Source organism: Equus caballus, chromosome 13 (genome assembly GCF_041296265.1).
Source record: "Equus caballus isolate H_3958 breed thoroughbred chromosome 13, TB-T2T, whole genome shotgun sequence".
NCBI lineage: Eukaryota > Metazoa > Chordata > Mammalia > Perissodactyla > Equidae > Equus > Equus caballus.
The window spans coordinates 52,794,057-52,810,362 of record NC_091696.1 but is presented as its reverse complement, the minus strand read 5'-3'; the positions used below and the strand labels follow the sequence as shown (position 1 = coordinate 52,810,362).

Below are 16,306 nucleotides of genomic sequence, written 5' to 3'. Positions count from 1 at the left end.
GAGTCTACCAAGAACATTCCAGGAAGTGTCCTGGCACCAACAGATTCATGAAAGGTTTATTTACCCCCTAATTACACCTGGGACCAGCTGATTGTGCATTCATTATCGCACCTACTAAGGTCAAGCTGACAACTGTAGTTCAGCCTTGAGAGTGACCATCCCTGATCGTGAATTACTTTCGTGTGGAATTCAGTGTTGAGTTGCTTTATGATGGTTTTGTTTTGGTTTTAGTTTTCCAGTATTGTCAAAGAGCATTTTGCTCCTTAAATATTTTCTGCTTTCATGCACACCCATGTTCACAGCAGCATCATTCACAATAGTCAGATGGCGGAAGCAACCCTAGTGTCCAACGACCGATGGATGGATGAACACAATGTGGTCCATCCACATGATGGAATAATATTCAGCCTTGAAAAGCAAGGAAATCCATGCTACAACGTGCATGAACCGTGAGGACATGATGCTCAGTGAAATAAGCCAGACACAAAAGGACAAATGCTGTATGAGTCCACCCAGAGGAGGTGCCTAGAGGAGTCAAATTCATAGCAACGGAGAGTAAAAGGGTGGGCGCCGGGGGCTGAGGGAAGGGGATGGGGAGTGAGGGGTTTTTTTGTTTTTTTTATTGAGGAAGATTGGCCCTGAGCTAACATCCATTACCAATCTCCCTCTTTTTTGCTTGAGGAGGACTGTCCGTGAGCTAACATCTGTGCCAACCCTCCCCTATTTGTGTATGTGGGATGCCACCACAGCATGGCTTGATGAGCAGTGTATAGGTCCGTGCCAGGGATCAGAACCTGTGAACCCCAGGCTGCCAAATCGGAGCATGCGAACTCAACCACTACACCACCGGGCTGGCCCCGGGGAGCGAGTATTTAATGAGGACAGAGTTTCAGTTTTATAAGATGAAAAAGTTCTGGAGATGGACCGTGGGGATGGTCACACAATGATATGAATGTAGTTAATGCCACTGAGCTGTACACTTAAAGATGGTGTGGCCGGACCCCTGCACTGTGTCCAGCGAGTCAGGGCCTGGGTTCCAGGGCAGCCAGATGCCCCAGCCTCAGGACTCGCCCCTTTCTCCCAGGAAGGAAAGCACGAGGAGCGCCAGGAGCCACCTCTACGGGCAGAGAAAGCCACCTCCTACAGGAGCATCTGGGGGCATCAGGAACGGCCCTCCTGAGCCTTTCCCTCTGGCCGCAGCTGGAAGTGCTGACGCTGCCCATGGCCAGGATGCCTTTGCTTGAGTCTCCCCCGCTGGAAAGACCAGGGGTCTGGAGAAAGCACAGACGGGGCTGCCGCCCCACACAAGGCTCAGAGCCAGCTTTGCCCCTGCCACCCTGGCCTTGTCGGGGCCCACACCACTCCAGGCCCAGGAGGCCGGGGCAGGTGGGGGAAGGGGAGGCCTACCCCTCTTGCCCTCTGAAGACCTCCTCACCCCGAGAGATGTCCTCTGCGAGCCCAGCAGGGACTCCAGTTCTTCTTGCACCTTCGTGCCATCTGACTCTGGTGTTATTGTGACCCCACGGTGGAACCACACCAGCCCAATCCCCCGGGCCTTGCACCTCTTACCTGCCCATGGAGGCCCCGGAAGCACCTGGTTCCTGGGGTGGAGACCCGTGAAGCCTGCACAAGGATGTCAGGGGGGGTCGAGCAGAAGGATGGATTGGGGGCACAGGCATTCAGGGTTCTCTGGGTGCTGGCAGCTGGCCATGGTGATTGGTTGATTCCTGAGGTGCCCGGGAACACTCTTCGCTCCCTCACTGCCCAGCCAGGCTGCAGATAAGAAAGGTCAGCCCTCCCCTGCCACCTGGGCCCTGCTTGGACTGAGAGCTCGGTCTGGCCAGGGCCCCGGGCTGGGTCCCTTCGCCGACCAGGTCTGCTGCCTCCAGTCCAGCCTCCTTGCTCAGGCTCCACCTCCAGTGCTCTGAGCGGCACCACCCCAAGCAGCGGGGTGAGTCTCTCCTGGTCTGGGTGTAGCTTCCATCAGGCCTGGGCTCTGTACCCTCTGAGTATGAGGCGCTGCCCCGGCACCCTGTGCGTCCTCCCTGGAGACTCTCGCCTTCTCGTCAGTGGCTGAGACCACCTGGCGGGCCATGACCCTGTCCTCACCTGCTGCCCCTCTTGGCCAAATCCCTCTGTCTCCTCATTCTGCCGTCCCCAGGGAGGAGGGCCCAGTCCCTCCCTTGCCACCTGGACCCCAGCATCAGGCTCAGGGAGACAACCACCCCGGGGCGGCAGAGGGGAGGCCACACCTGCCCGGCCCTCTCCCCAGGATCAGGCTTCAGGGACCTGGGTGGGAATTGAGGTGTGAATCCCAGGCTGCATGACCTTCAGCATCCGCTGGTCCAGGTGCAGAGGGAACATGGTGGAGGAAGGAGCGGGGATTCCCGGAGCCGCCTGACCCTCAGAGCACGGTCCCTGGGAGCCTCTCTTATCTCTTGGCTCCTCGGCCAGTCACTCCCCTTCCCGCCCGCCCAGAGTGGCCTTTCAGCTTCCCATCACAGTGATCTTCCCAGCGGAGCCTGTGGGTGGTGGAAGGAGTGGTCTTGTGGGGTCCGGACAGGCTTAAAGCAGAGGCTGAGGGACCAGTGCTGATCGGGATTAGAAAGCCATCTGGCTGTGCAAGCAATGAGAGGGTTGTGACCTCGCAGAACAGCTCCGGCCAGCGCCCCTCTGTCCAGGCTCCGGCCATGCCCAGAGCCGTGCGCCTTGCTGGGCCACCCTTTAAATGCAGTGAACTTGTGCCAGGGACTACTTTTTGTGGTAAAATACACATAACGTAAATTTTACCATTGGAACCATTATGCATGTACAGTTCGACGTCCTTTAGCACATGCACGATGCTGTGCGACCATCGTGGCCATCTGGCTCCAGAATTCGGCCATCCCCTAAATGGAAACCTGTCCCCATTGTCAGTCCCTCCCCGCTCCCCCAGCCGCCAGGGGCTTTTGGACGACACTGTTTTAGCGATGTGCCGTGAGCACATTTTTACGTGGTTTAAAAACCTAACGAGAAAATTTCTCTCTTGTCTTCATGATGAAAATAATTAATTTTTTTCTGATTACAAACATGATATGTTTCAAAACAGAAGATGCAGCTATTTGGGAAGTTATGGGGAAGAAACTAAAATCGCCCCACACCCCACCACCCAGTGTTGCCCCCACTCTTCCAGATCCTTTGCTAAAATGAACATCCTGCATCTTCATCTTTGCTCATTTGTCACCAAACTGACAAATGACACAGCCCAAATCCAGGGAGCTCCCACCCTGGAGGAGCCCCCGGGCACTGAGAGACGTTGCCCTCTTCGGGGCGGGGGGCACAGCTGCCTCTCTTATGGCCCCCTTGGCAGTAGTGAGAGGCAGCTGGGAAGACCCATGTCAGGGTCCAGGTCACACCCCAAACCCTGTGTGCCAACTGCCAGCCTCATCTCAGGCAGGTCCCCCCAGTGCGTATCTACATGGCCCACTCACCCATGGAGGGAGAAATCCAGCCATCCCATTTCCACCGAGGCACTCACTCATTCAGTAATTCACTCATTCATTCATTTATATAAAAAACTCTCTGGTTCTACTGGATGCCTAGACCCGTGGAAATTACAGAAATGGGACAAACACAGGGCCTCACAGGGCTCAGGCCAGCAGTCACTCTGGACTGTGGGCAAGGCTGGGAAGGTGTATGACCCGTCCCTGGGGCCAGCCCCCTCACACCTCTGCCAAGGGAGGGAGAAGAGGTGCAGGCTGTGCCCCCCAAGAGGACCGTATCCACCAGTGCCTGGGAGCCTCCTCCAGGGTGGCCAAGGTGCCTGCTCTGGGCTGCCCAGGAAAGCACACCCACATTTTGGCCTCTTCTTCCAATTCCTTGAATCCTATTCCAGCCTCAGCACTATGCTCCCCTGAGTCCAAGCATCACCCCTATTGAGACAACCCCTGGATTCCTCACTCAGCCTCCAGCCCCACACGCAGATGCCTAAGGGGCATTTCTTCCTGGATGCTGCCCGGGCATCTCTAACTCAGGCTCAACCAGAGAAGACACCTTGGGAGGGTCAGTGAATGCTCTCCCTGAATGGTACTCAGGTGAGCAAACATCTCCCCAGAGGAGGAGAAGAGATATTTGCATCATATCAGGGTCACTTTAACTCATTAATTCAGAGGACAGACCCTGCCTTACAAGAGAAGTTGGATGGATGAAGGAATGGATGGACGGATAGATGGATGGATGGATGGAAGGACAAGTGGATGGATGGAAGGATGGATGGATGGATGGATGGACAGATAGAAGGTTGGGTGGATGGATGGATGGATGCATGGATGAATGGATAGATAGTTGGGTGGATGGGTGAATGAGTGGATGGATGGATGAAACGATGAATGGATAAGTGGATGGATGAATGGAAGGATGGGTGGATGGAAGGATGGATGAATGGATGGATGGATGGATGGATGGATGGGAGAATGGAAGGAAGGATGGATGGATGGAAGGGTGGGTAGATTCAATCCTGGGACTTGGATAAATCCCTTTGGAACCACCCGCAGTATCACGTGGTGAGCTCCGGTGCAGGAGGGCAGAGGTAGGGGCTGTGGCCCCAGAGTGCAGCTGACACTGAGATCCTCACTCTCCCCTTCCAAGCTTGGAAGGGCATCACCCCAGCTCAGCCCTCTACACATCAGAGCTTGGGGACACCCTCTCCCCCAAAAGCCACATTGCCCATGGCCAGGCAGTCCCATCCCATGGAGACTCTGGTCACTTCCCAAGCTCTTCAGTCGGGTGGAGACAGCAGAGCGAGGCACTCTGCAGCCTCGGAGCCTCTCACCCCTGCCCTGCCCTGGCATCTTCCTGCTCCATGCCCTAGGGTCAGGGAAGTCCTGGAAGCCGAGAGGCCAGAAGACGAGGTCGAGCTCACAGCAGGGCGGGTGGGACCAAGGTCGAAGCAGCGAGCTCTGGGAGGAGGAAGATGCAACCCCTCCAGGCTGACCCAGACTGGAGGCAGCAGGGCTGGCTCAGGGACGCCTCCGGGTTCGCTGTGTGATCCAGGGAACGGAGGTCTGAACACGAGAGTAGACCCAGGAATGTTGCGCGGGGCACAGCCACAGCCCGGGCTGACCACTCCCACCAAGTGCCAAGAATCTCTCACCCTGCAGGTGCGAGGGTGACAGGCAGGGCAGGGCGGGGGTGGAGACGGCAGGGCAGGGGCGGAGATCGCATGGCGCCACAGCAGGCGTCCAGCCCTTGCTCCTGCGTGCAGCGTGTAGTCCTGGATGATCTTCCTGCCTCCGCAGCTGTGACTGGACGTGTGTGGTACCGCTGGTCGCAGGTGGCCTCTCCATCCCCTGCATGCGTGCCTACTGAAGGTGGGTGGGCAGCACAGTGACTCTGGGGTGACAGATATGGAAAGCAATAGGATATATTGGAGTATATGAGGAAGCCATTTGGTGTAAACCTAATTCGGCCTGACTTTCTTTTTCCAAAGGGGCCTGACATGGTCATCAAGCATGCATTGTATATCTGCTTTAAACATTTCCTGTGGCAAGAACAAAGGCCCTTAAGATAAAGGTGCAACTTCCCCCAACACTGGCTTTCCTTAAGGATAGGCATCTTTCCTTAGGCTGGGAGCTGATTGTTGTGCTCACCTTTGACCACCCAGCTCACCTTTGAGCACCCAGCTCACCTGTGACCACCCAGCTCAAAACAACAAACCTGCCACTCTGCTGTGTCCACCGAGACAGCAGACCTACCTGCTGTGTCCATCAATCGCTGTGCCAAAGGAGCAGTCTCGTGACTATTGTAAAAGGGACATTTCAGTCACATGTGAAACATCCTGTTTGGGGATATATAACCACTCTGTACACCCCACTTCTTTGGTGCCCGTCCTTCCTTCAGGAAGAAAGACCCCAGGCCACGGTCTTCACATTTTAGCTCAGAATAAACTCTCCCAAATTTTCATTTATAGAATGGTTATGGATTATTTTTGCCAACAGGGCAACAGAAGAGACCAGAGGCTGGTGGCATGGAAACCCACCTGCCCATCCACCCAGCAGTCCTGATCCTGGGGTGCAGCCGAGGGCCCGGGGCCAGAGGACAGCCTCTCACACTGCCCTGTCCTCAAGCCTCGGCCTCAGGGGCTGGCGGGGCTCTACAGGGAGGTCATCCAGTCTCTTCTTGGTGACAGGGCTGAGGTGCAAGCTTTTAAACAAGATGCTCTTCTGTAATTGTCGGGTTGGACCTTCATGTGAGGAAAGCCCCCTGGGGGCTGGCGGTTCAGACGGGAGGGTGCCTGGTGGGAACCTCAACGGGAAGGTGAGTGTGATGGTGGATACCTGTCATTGTCCGTCTGTCCAAACCCACAGGACACACAGCCCGGGAGCAACACTAATGTCACCCGGGGGCTTTAGTTGATAAGATCGTATCGATGTGGGGTCACCAACGGTAACAAATGCTGCTCGCTGGTGAGAGATGTTCCTAACAGACAAAAGTGCATGTGGGGACGGGACTTTCTGTGCACAATTTTCTATGAACCTAAAAGTGCTCTTGGGGCTGGCCCCGTGGCCGAGTGGTTAAGTTTGCGTGCTCCACTGCAGGTGGCCCAGTGTTTCGTTGGTTCGAATCCTGGGCGCAGACATGGCACTGCTCATCAAACCACGCTGAGGCAGCATCCCACATGCCACAACTAGAAGGACCCACAACGAAGAATATACAGCTATGTACCAGGGGGCTTTGGGGAGAAAAAGGAAAAATATAAAATCTTAAAAAAAAAAAAAGAACCCGCATTTGGTTTAAAAAAAAAAAGTCCTGTAAAAAATAAAATTGATTTTAATTTTTAAAAAATTTGTTAGAAAAAGCAGAAGGTATAAGATAGGCTCAAGGGCCCGGCCCGGTGGCACAGTGGTTAACTACGCATGTTCCACTTTGGTGTCCTGGGGTTCGCTGATTCAGATCCCAGGTGTGGACATGGCTCCCCTTGGCAAGCCATGCTGTGGCAGGCGTCCCACATATAATGTAGAGGAAGATGGGCATGGATGTTAGCTCAGAGCCAGGCTTCCTCAGCAAAAAGAGGAGGATTGGAGGCAGATGTTAGCTCAGGGCTAATCTTGCAAAAAAAAATAAAAGATAGGCTCAAGGCAAAGAGGGAGAGCCGAGGGAGGTGCCGGGTGTGCAGGTGACGAGGCGGAGTGGGGCGTCACAGAGCAGGGTGTGGAGGGAAGGCACAAACACTGTCATAGCGAGCCGGCCAGGCAGGAGGATGTCATGGAGACACTGGCGCTGCACAGCTGATGTCGGGGAGGAGCTGTCACGGGGAGAAAGTGGCAGGAGCGACCCTCACCATCTAGCCCATGATGTCCACATGAGTGAGAAGTGGACCCCATCGTGTGGCTGAGATGCAGGATGCCAGCACCCCTGCACCCGGGTCTGCAGGGCCTCCCCTCACCCAGGGGGAGAGGAAGCAAGGTGAGGACCATCTGGCCTCCATGAGGACACCCTGAAAGTCCCAGGGACACAGCCACGGGCTGCGAGGAACTACTACAGAGGTGGGGAGATGAGGGGGGAGGGGACGGATTGGGGCGCACAACCCCCACTGACCACACAGCCAGGGGCCCAGCCTGCAGGCAGCCGCATGTCCATGGGGGAAGACGCGCAGGAATCCTACGGATCAGCGTTATGTATCACCCAGGGAGCCGAGTGAACCTGCAGGATGGGGACCCTCACCCCTCCCACGTCTCACTCCTATGGGACTTCATCATGCCCCAGTCAGGCCCCTGGCTACACCTCCTGCTGACTCCGGCTCAGCGACACCCCCGGTGCCAGCCGCAGACACCAGCTCCAGCCGACTGAAGCAGAAAAGAGATCTCAGGAGAGGATGCTGGGGTGCAGCTTCCATTTGCGCAGAAACAGGTCCACAGAGACTCCTGGCTCCCTTTGCCAGACACAGTGGGTCAGAATGGGGTCCCCTCAAAATCACGTCCACCTGGAACCTCGGGTTGTGATTTCATTCGAAACTAGGGTGTTTGCAGATGTAACTAAGTCACGGTCGTCCTGGATGAGGGTGGGCTCTAGATGCAATGACCAGCATCCTGGGGAGAGCAGAGACGCACAGAGAGGGGAGGCCGTGTGCAGACAGAGGCAGAAACTGGAGAGGTGTGTCCACAGGCCAAAGGACCTCAAGGACTGCCGGGAGCCAGTGGGAGCTGGGAGAAGCCTGGGGAGGATCCTCCACCAGAGCCTCTGGAAAGAACCACTCTGCTTACGCGTTGACTGCAGACTTCTGGCCTCCAGGATCCAGACAACATAAATTGCTGTCCTTTGAAGCCACCGCGTTTGTGGTGCTTTGTTAGGGTGGCCCTGGGAAAGTGACACCCAGCCTGAGCGTGGGGACCCCAGGAACGAGAAGGTGTGTGAGACGGAGGCTGGGAGGGCTCCCCGGCCACACAGAGGACAGCAAAGGCCTGGTGTTGAGCGGAAATGGCTCCTGGCACCAGGGGACGCTGGCGGCAGGGACGACAGAGGTCTGAGTCGCTCCGGACTTTCTCTGCCACGTCAACTGGGTGGAACGCGAAGTCTTGTGTGATTGTGTACAATTGTCAAAAACCTCATCACACTGAACACTTACAATTGGTGAACGCTGTTAAATGATACCTCACTAAAGCTGCCTTTAAAAAAAAAAGAGAGAGAATTTACAGTTATTGAAATAAAGCAAGCATGATATTGGTGCACGTGGAAGGCAGAATTCTAAAAATCACAGCCGTCAGAAGGGAAAAATTAAACACACAGGCAGTATCAACGGCAGGGAGAACACGGAGCAGCGGGAACCGGGGTTCCGAAGCCGGGCGTGCTGGTTCCTGGGGTGGGAGGCTGAAAACAGGCATTGATGGACTGACTTTCTCTCTTTTATTGGAGTGACGGCCGCGTCACTGCCATCTCCACCTCAGCATTCACAGTGCCTCTGTGTCCCCATGTGTGTCTCATCATAAAGACGAGTGCGGTTGCGTTAACGGCCCACCCAGATAATCCAGGATAAGCTCCTCTCAAGACCCTCGATCGCATCGTTTGCTGGATAACATAATATCTGCTGGTTCCAGAGATTAGGACCTGGACCTGCCTCTGGGGGGCCACCACTCAACCCACTACGGGGGTGGGTACCAATGTGTACATCTGGCCTGGAAGATAATTTACCCCCGTGGGCAGAGAGCCCAGAGAAGTTTCTTGCACGGAGAATAAGACGGTGGATCCTCAAAAGAGGGGAGTGTCTCAGAGCAGGCGTTTACTCAGCAACGCGGCTAGACCCCAAAGCATCCTGGTGAGCGAGAGGAATTGCCTGAAGCAGCATCCCCGCTCCAGCTCTGCTTCCGGGAACCTGATCCGGGACCAGAGGCACCGAGGGGGCAGCGCAGGCGTGAGGCAGCCGACTCCACCAGGGGGCGCAGCAAAGAGGGACGGACAATCAGGCAGATCTGACACCACTTGGGAAGTTAAACGCCAACCGTTAACACCCAATGCAAGGGGTAGGGCCCTTGGTCTTTTCCTTTGGGTCTTGATTCAACTCCCTCGAGGCAGGCAGGGCTGAAATATGAGTAGACCCATCTTCTCTGCCAACGGTCCTTCTGTCTGTCCACTGGGCTCCCTCCCCTCCTCCTGACAGCCAGCAGACCGCCCCAGCGCCCCGCTCCGCGCCCCAGGATCACCCCCAGCACCGTCTCCTCGGGCGGGAGGAATCCTGGAATGCAGCATATTTCACTACTACAAGTGTCCACGGGAACCATCGGTGCAAAGGTGGAACTTAATTTTACAAATTAACTGAAATCATTTTTTCCCTCTCGGGTCCCCGGGTCTATTTGATTCAGCCTACTCAGTCCAGACACTTTCAGTTAATAACCGGTGAGGGTTGGCCGATTCATTCATTCATTAAGTACTTCCTGAGCGGCCACCGTTCGTTCGCAGGCACTGTTGCAGGCGCTGGGACTATGCAGTGGACAAACGTCCTGCTCTCCTGGAGCGCGGAGAGTCTGAAGCTCCAGTTTAAAAGTCGGCGGTGGGGGGGGGGGGGGCGGGGGGAGGTTCACAGCGCCTGTCAGTCGCGCCCCTGGGAGTCCCAGCAGCCCAGCCCCCACCGGCCCGGCGCCCAGGTGTTCAGGGCCCCGGGCCCACCTGCAGCCGAGCCTTGGCCACGCCCCTCCCGCCCGGGGCGCGCGGGCCCGGCCGCCCCCGTGTGCCCACGAGGAGTAACTGCAGGCCCGTCGTTTCGAGCATCTTTACAGGCACCGGTCGACGCGCGGAGGTCAGCGCCTCGCGGTCCTCGTGGAAGCTTGTCCCCCGTGCCGCAACACACCACAGCCCACCTGAAGACGCGGCTCCGGGCTCAGGACCCCAGGGTCCTCGGAGGGGTCCGCACTGGCTCAGCGCTGAGCGCAGCCCAGGGGCAACTGCCCTTCCGTCCACCCCCGTCCCTCTCCGGCCGTTTCCTCCAAACCACCAGCTGTCCCAGAGCCCTTCGAGGGCAGGACCGTGTCTCCGGTTCGTCTCTGGACCCCTGGGAGCATGGGGGGGGGGTGGGCACGGAGTGGGCGCTCAGTTTGCGGTCCCCAGACACGAACAGAGAACTGCGCGAGTGAGGGCGCGGCCACCAGGGGGCGGTCCCGGCCCGGGCACCCTGCTCCACATCTTTGCTCTAAATTTGATCAAACCTTCAAATAAGACCTGGACTAAAAAACTGTATAGCACTACCAGAAACGGAAGACCAGCGTCACTTGTCATAAATAAATAGAAAGAAAACACAAAAGTGGAAATGGAGTAGGCAGCCTTGTTGCAGATTCTGACTGTGCACTGCTGTCCATCAGGGTGACAGGCTGCCTCCATCCCTGGACTCCGAGAAGAGGAAACAGCAGTGAGTCTCCAGTTTTCCCAGGGGGAGCTCTCCTGTCCACTGTGGAGCCATCAAGGTGGGAAAGGTCGGTTCCTGAGATGCCACTCCCCACCCCACTTCCCACCCCTGAGTCTGTGAGTCAGAGGCACTGGGACATCCTGGGGGAATGACAGAGAGAGTGCCCTCGAAGAGCTCAGTGATACAGGGCAGTGGTCCTCACCATCTCCCCATGGAATTCTCCAGGAGAGTCCCTGCCAAACCAAATGGATCCTTGTGGGTGTCGGTAACTTCAATCGTAGATGCCATGCTGGTGTCTTTCCCAGGACAGATCAACACAGCCTTTGGTTGTTGATCTGGTGAAGCATTCTTTCCAGTCCCCATCAGAGAGCAGTGGAGCGGTGTGCATTTACCTGGGAAGGACAACAGTGTGCACCCGTGGTCTTGCCCATGGGCATTGAGCCATCTTGCAGAGCATCCTATTTGTCTGCTACACTGATGACATCAGGATAACTGGACCTGAGGAACAAGTATCTGGTAAGACACGTGCCTGCCAGGGGCATGACACATGGATGATGTTTTGAGGGTACAGTGCTTTGGGGGCATGCTTTCCCTTCCAAGATAAAGGACAACCTATAGGTTATACCTCCTGCCACCAAAAAAGAAGCACAGTGTTGAGTGGCACCTTTGGGTTTTGGAGGCAGAGTATACCACGCTAGGGACTTCTGCTCCAGCCCAGTTGTCAAGCGATAACTCGCTTATCATCCACCCATTTTGAGTGGGGCCCAGAGCAAGAAAGGGATCTGCAGCAGGTTCGGGCTGGTCCGAGTGGCCCTGCTGCTGGGGCGATGTGACTTGGCACCGTGAGGGGTGGAATCTTCCCAGGGCCTCACAGCCAGTCTGGGTAGAGCTGGTGCTGGAACTCTGTGCCCTGTGGCTGTGGCCCACCCAGACCCGCTGAGCATTTGGCACACAGGGTCTCTAGGGCTGGGACACAGGCTGGGCCTTCTCCCACCTCCCACCCCCACCCCACACCCCTACTCCAGCCGGGAGATCTGTCCCAACCCATGCAGAGGCCCTGCCATCACCTCGGGGCTCCTGAATGAGGCCCCCAGACCCACCGCTCAGCCTCAGGCTCCTGGCAGTTGTGGAATGTTCCTGTGTCTACTCCAGGTTCCTCCCGCCCACTCCGGGAGCCCTGTTCCCTCCTGTGGGGCCTTGGTAACAAATCCTCTGGGCTCTCTGAGCTCTGAGACCTCCCAGATAGACCCCTCCTTTCTGGGAACTCCATGGCATTCATTCATTCATTCATTCATTCATTCAGCATGCCTCTCCTAAGGTTTTTGCTATATGCTGAGATCCAGGAGGTTGGACCTTAATAACCCCCTGCCTCAGGGCTGCTGTCCCGCTGCTCTGGAGGGAGTCCCTTCGTGGGTCTCTCCACCCCTCTGCATCCTGCCTCCTCCCGCTGTGCGGGCACCCATTCCTCAGCTCTCAGCCCTCTGCCTGGACCGAGCAGCGGCCCTCTCAGGGCACCATTTAAACAGCAGGCCCCGAAGGCAGGCGGCCCCGGGCTGGACACATGGAAGGACAACTGATGGCCAGACAGGCGTGGGTGTGCTGAGGCCTCAGAGCAGTGGGGGTGGATTCTTGGTCTGCTCGGGCCACCACAATGAATCCCACAGATGTGGCTTAGGAGCCGCAGACATTTACACCTCACGGTTCTGCAGGCTGGAAGGCGAGATCAGGTCCAAGGAGGGTCTCTTCCTGGTTCTCGGATGGCCAGCCACCTTCTCTCTGTGTGTTCGACCCATAGACAGAGAGGCAGTGACCTCTCTCTCTTCCTCTTCCTATAAGGCCATCCATCCTATCGAATTAGGACCCCACCCTTATAACCTCATTTAACCGTAATCACCTCTTAAATGCCCCATCTCCCAAAACAGTCACATTGGGTGTTAGGGCCTCAACCTACAGATTTGTGGGGAACACAGTCCAGTCCAGAGCAGACAGTGTGGAAACCCAGCCGGGCCCTGTACCTGACTGCTCCGGGGATCTGGGCCACCCGCCTGTCCATGGGCAGGTTGGTGCCTCAAGTGGCAGCGGGTCTGGGATCCGGGACTGCCCCTGGACCTTGGGCAGGAGGGAGCATCCTGTGGGGCGTCCCCACCACTCTGCTTCACCAGAATTGCTCCCCAGACTCTCCTGCTCACACACCCTACCCTGCAAGGCCAGCTGAGAGGCTTGCCAAGGCCCCCGGACACAGGCCTGCCCGGGCTCTCTGTGCCAGTCTCTGCCTCAGCCTGGGCGGCCTTGTGTCGGCTCCCGTGAATCACGGTCTCCCGTCTTCCTTAGCCAACCAGCTTTTCAGGTTTTGCTGAGTTTTTTCTTTTTCTTTTTTAAAGATTGGCACCTGAGCTAATCTGTTGCCAGTCTTCTTTCCTTTTTTTATTTATTTGAATTCTTTTCCCAAAGCCCCCTGGTACATAGTTGTATATTTTTAGTTGTGGGTCCTTCTAGTTGTGGCATGTGAGATGCCACCTCAACATAGCCTGATGAGCAGTGCCATGTCTGCACCCGGGAACCGAACCAGCGAAACCCTGGGCTGCCGCAGTGAAGCGCGTGAACTTAACCACTCGGCCACAGGGCTGGCACCCAAGTTTTTTCTTTATTAAGGTTGCTTACCTCTTCTTGGGGCTTTCTTGCTGGTAATATTTTTCTTTCTCCATTCAGAAAAAAAAAAAAAGGGTTTTTTTAATGCGTTGCACTTCTTGACCCACACTTCGAATTACTCAGATTTAAAAACAAAACAGCAAAACTCTCTCCCCTGACAGGCTCCTTCCTCTAGCCTCCTCTTTGCCCTGTTCCTTGGCTTCCCAGCCAGCAGGCTCTGGTCACACAAGCTGACTCGCTGGCCTCTCCTCCTGCCCTCCCCTCTCCCCACAGCCCGGCCCTCACTCCACCTAGTCTGCTAAAGTCACTGGCAACCTCCACCGCCAGGTCCTGGGCTCCCGTCACAGTCCTCTAACGGTCGTGACCAGCTCTCCTGGCTTTCCCAGAACCAAGGGGATCCCAGGAGGCGAGGTTTCGGGGGTTTGTTAGTGTTATTGTGGTAAACTACACAGAACTGAAAACTTGCCATTGTAACCCTTTTTAAGTGAACAATTCAGCCGCATTCAGTACATTCACAAGGTTGTGCAGCCATCACCACTATCTAGTTTCAGAACACTTTCATCCCCAAAGGGAAACCCCGTGCCTGCCAAGCACTCGCTCCACGTCCACCGCTCCCCCAGGCCCTGGGAACCCCCGGTCTGCCCTCTGTGTCTGGGTCTCCCTGTCCTGGCCGTTTCATGTGAGTGGAATCACACAACAGTGGTCTTTCGCGTCCAGCTTCTCTCTCTCAGCGTGTCGGCCATCCACGTCGCGGCGTGTCAGCGTCAGGGATCCTCTCCGTCTGCAGCTGAGCCACGTCCCGCCGTCAGGACGGAGCACGGTTGTTAAACCACGTGTCTGTTGAGGAGCCCATGGGCTGTCCCCGCTCTTCGGCGGGTGTGACAGCGATACCAGGAAGATTCCCCAACGCGGTTTTGTGAGAGTACATGGTTTCACTTCCTCCGAGTCTGTCCCTAAGAGCAGGGTCGTGGGTCATTGTACAGAAGGGACTTTCAATGTCGAAACCAAACTGGGGTTTGGTTGGGTTGGCCGCCCTCCAGATTACCTGACCTCCCAGCGGCCTGCACCTGCTCTTCTCTCCTCCGGGACGCTGCCTCCACTTTCCTCCTGCTCCTCGTCCGCGCCTCCGCGGGGCCCTCTGCCAGAGCCCCTCGCTGCCACCCCGTCACTGATGGCGTTCTTGGATCCTGACTCGGGCCTTCTCGCCCTCCGTGTACACTCTCTCCTGGGTCATCTCCTCCCTCCAGGGGCTTCAGATCACCTGCACAGTGAGGACGCCCAGGGCTGCACCTTCAGGTGGTGTCTCATGCGCCTGGAACCCAACATGCCCCAAACTGCACTCCTCCCCTAGCCTGGCACATGGCCCTGCAGACTCTGGCATCCCGCGTGGCACTGCCAGCCACCAGTCCCAAGCCGCCCAACCTCAAGGCCAGGGTCACCCTTGACTTTCCCTGCTCTCCCACCCCCCACCAATCCAAGACCCAGATACCCCTTCACCCACCCACCCCTCTCCCCTTCCCTGTCCAGGCCACCAAATCCCCACCCCTGCTTTCTTCAGGAGTCAGTTAGGGGGCCTCCCTGTGGTCCTGCCCTCTCCAAACTGTGGTGCACGCTCTGTGATCCAACTAGAATGCAAATCTGCCCCCATACTGAACAGCTCCCCTCTGCCCACAGGAGAAAGCCTGAATTCCTTGCTGGACTCCCATCCCCGTCCTCCCATGCTCGCCATTCCGACTCACTCTCCAGTCCTACCCTCTCTGACTGCATCCCTTGCCCTCGCCTTCTGCAAAATTCCTCACTACCCTTCCAGCACCCGCCTCGATGTCACCTCCTCCAGGAAGACTGCCCTGATCTATGAGGGAGTGGTGGGCCTTTCCTCCGTCCCCCTGGTTGTTTGACTCACTGCATGGCAAGCCCCCCTCTGCTGAGCAGCCTCCCCCCGGACTGTCAGCTCTGGGGCGGCAGGGATGGCTCTTCATTCGTCACCACTTGTACCCCAGTTCCGAGCTGGGCACCCAGCATGAACACACGCTTGGTGAGCATCTGTTGTCTTGAAGGGAACAGAGAATAAATGTGAAGTTGGATGCCCCTCAGGGGTTTGAGCTCATTACCTGGAGAAGGCACACCTGGGGGAGTCAGCATTGCAGCCTGCCAGGTAGGCGCCAGCAGGCAGGGCCGGGAAGGTGGCACATGTGGCTGCCGGCCCCTGGGAGAGGCCTTAGTGGACAAGCCCCTGGTGCCAGGAAAGACAGCGGGGCTGGTCCTGTGGCAGAGAGTCCGAGCATGGCTGAGCTGCCCTCTGGCCTCAGGGCTCTAGGCAGCAGGTCTGGCCTCTCTGAGACTGTCCCCCTCCTTGGGGGGACCAAGATCTGGCTCAGCTGAGGAGACACACACCCTTGGTCCTGAGCCTCCCTGGGACCTGGAGTCCAGGATGTGGAGACACAGGAAACCAGAAGGGGACACGTCACAACGGCCTTGGAGCATGTTGGCGTCCACTCAGACCATGGCAGAGGTCCACAGACGGTTCTTAGGGTTCAAGGAGCCGGCGTTAAGTACCACTGAAGTATAGAGTGAGGGAGGCATTTCTGTTTCTCGTAGTCTTTCTGAATAAAACAAAGAGAAAGGCTCCCCTTTGGGCCGCTGTGGTTACTCTAACGCCTCTCCAAGTCTGGGTATCCTTTCCCCGCCATGACCGCCTTTAACAAGAAACAGCCAGTGGGGCGCAGAATCTTGGCACACAGCACTATCCATATCCCGCCATAAACCAGGAGCACGGTGGGGTTTGCA

General features: G+C 56.7%; 1 long non-coding RNA gene across 1 annotated transcript; it reads left to right on the top strand.

Annotated features, from left to right (window-relative positions):
• Positions 1-10,225: 10,225 nt before the first annotated feature.
• LOC111767594 (uncharacterized) lies at positions 10,226-16,145 on the top strand. The gene is made up of 5 exons (XR_011424400.1): positions 10,226-10,503; positions 10,827-10,937; positions 11,227-11,386; positions 14,237-14,815; positions 15,194-16,145. It is a non-coding gene; the product is annotated as an uncharacterized lncRNA (long non-coding RNA).
• Positions 16,146-16,306: the final 161 nt, after the last annotated feature.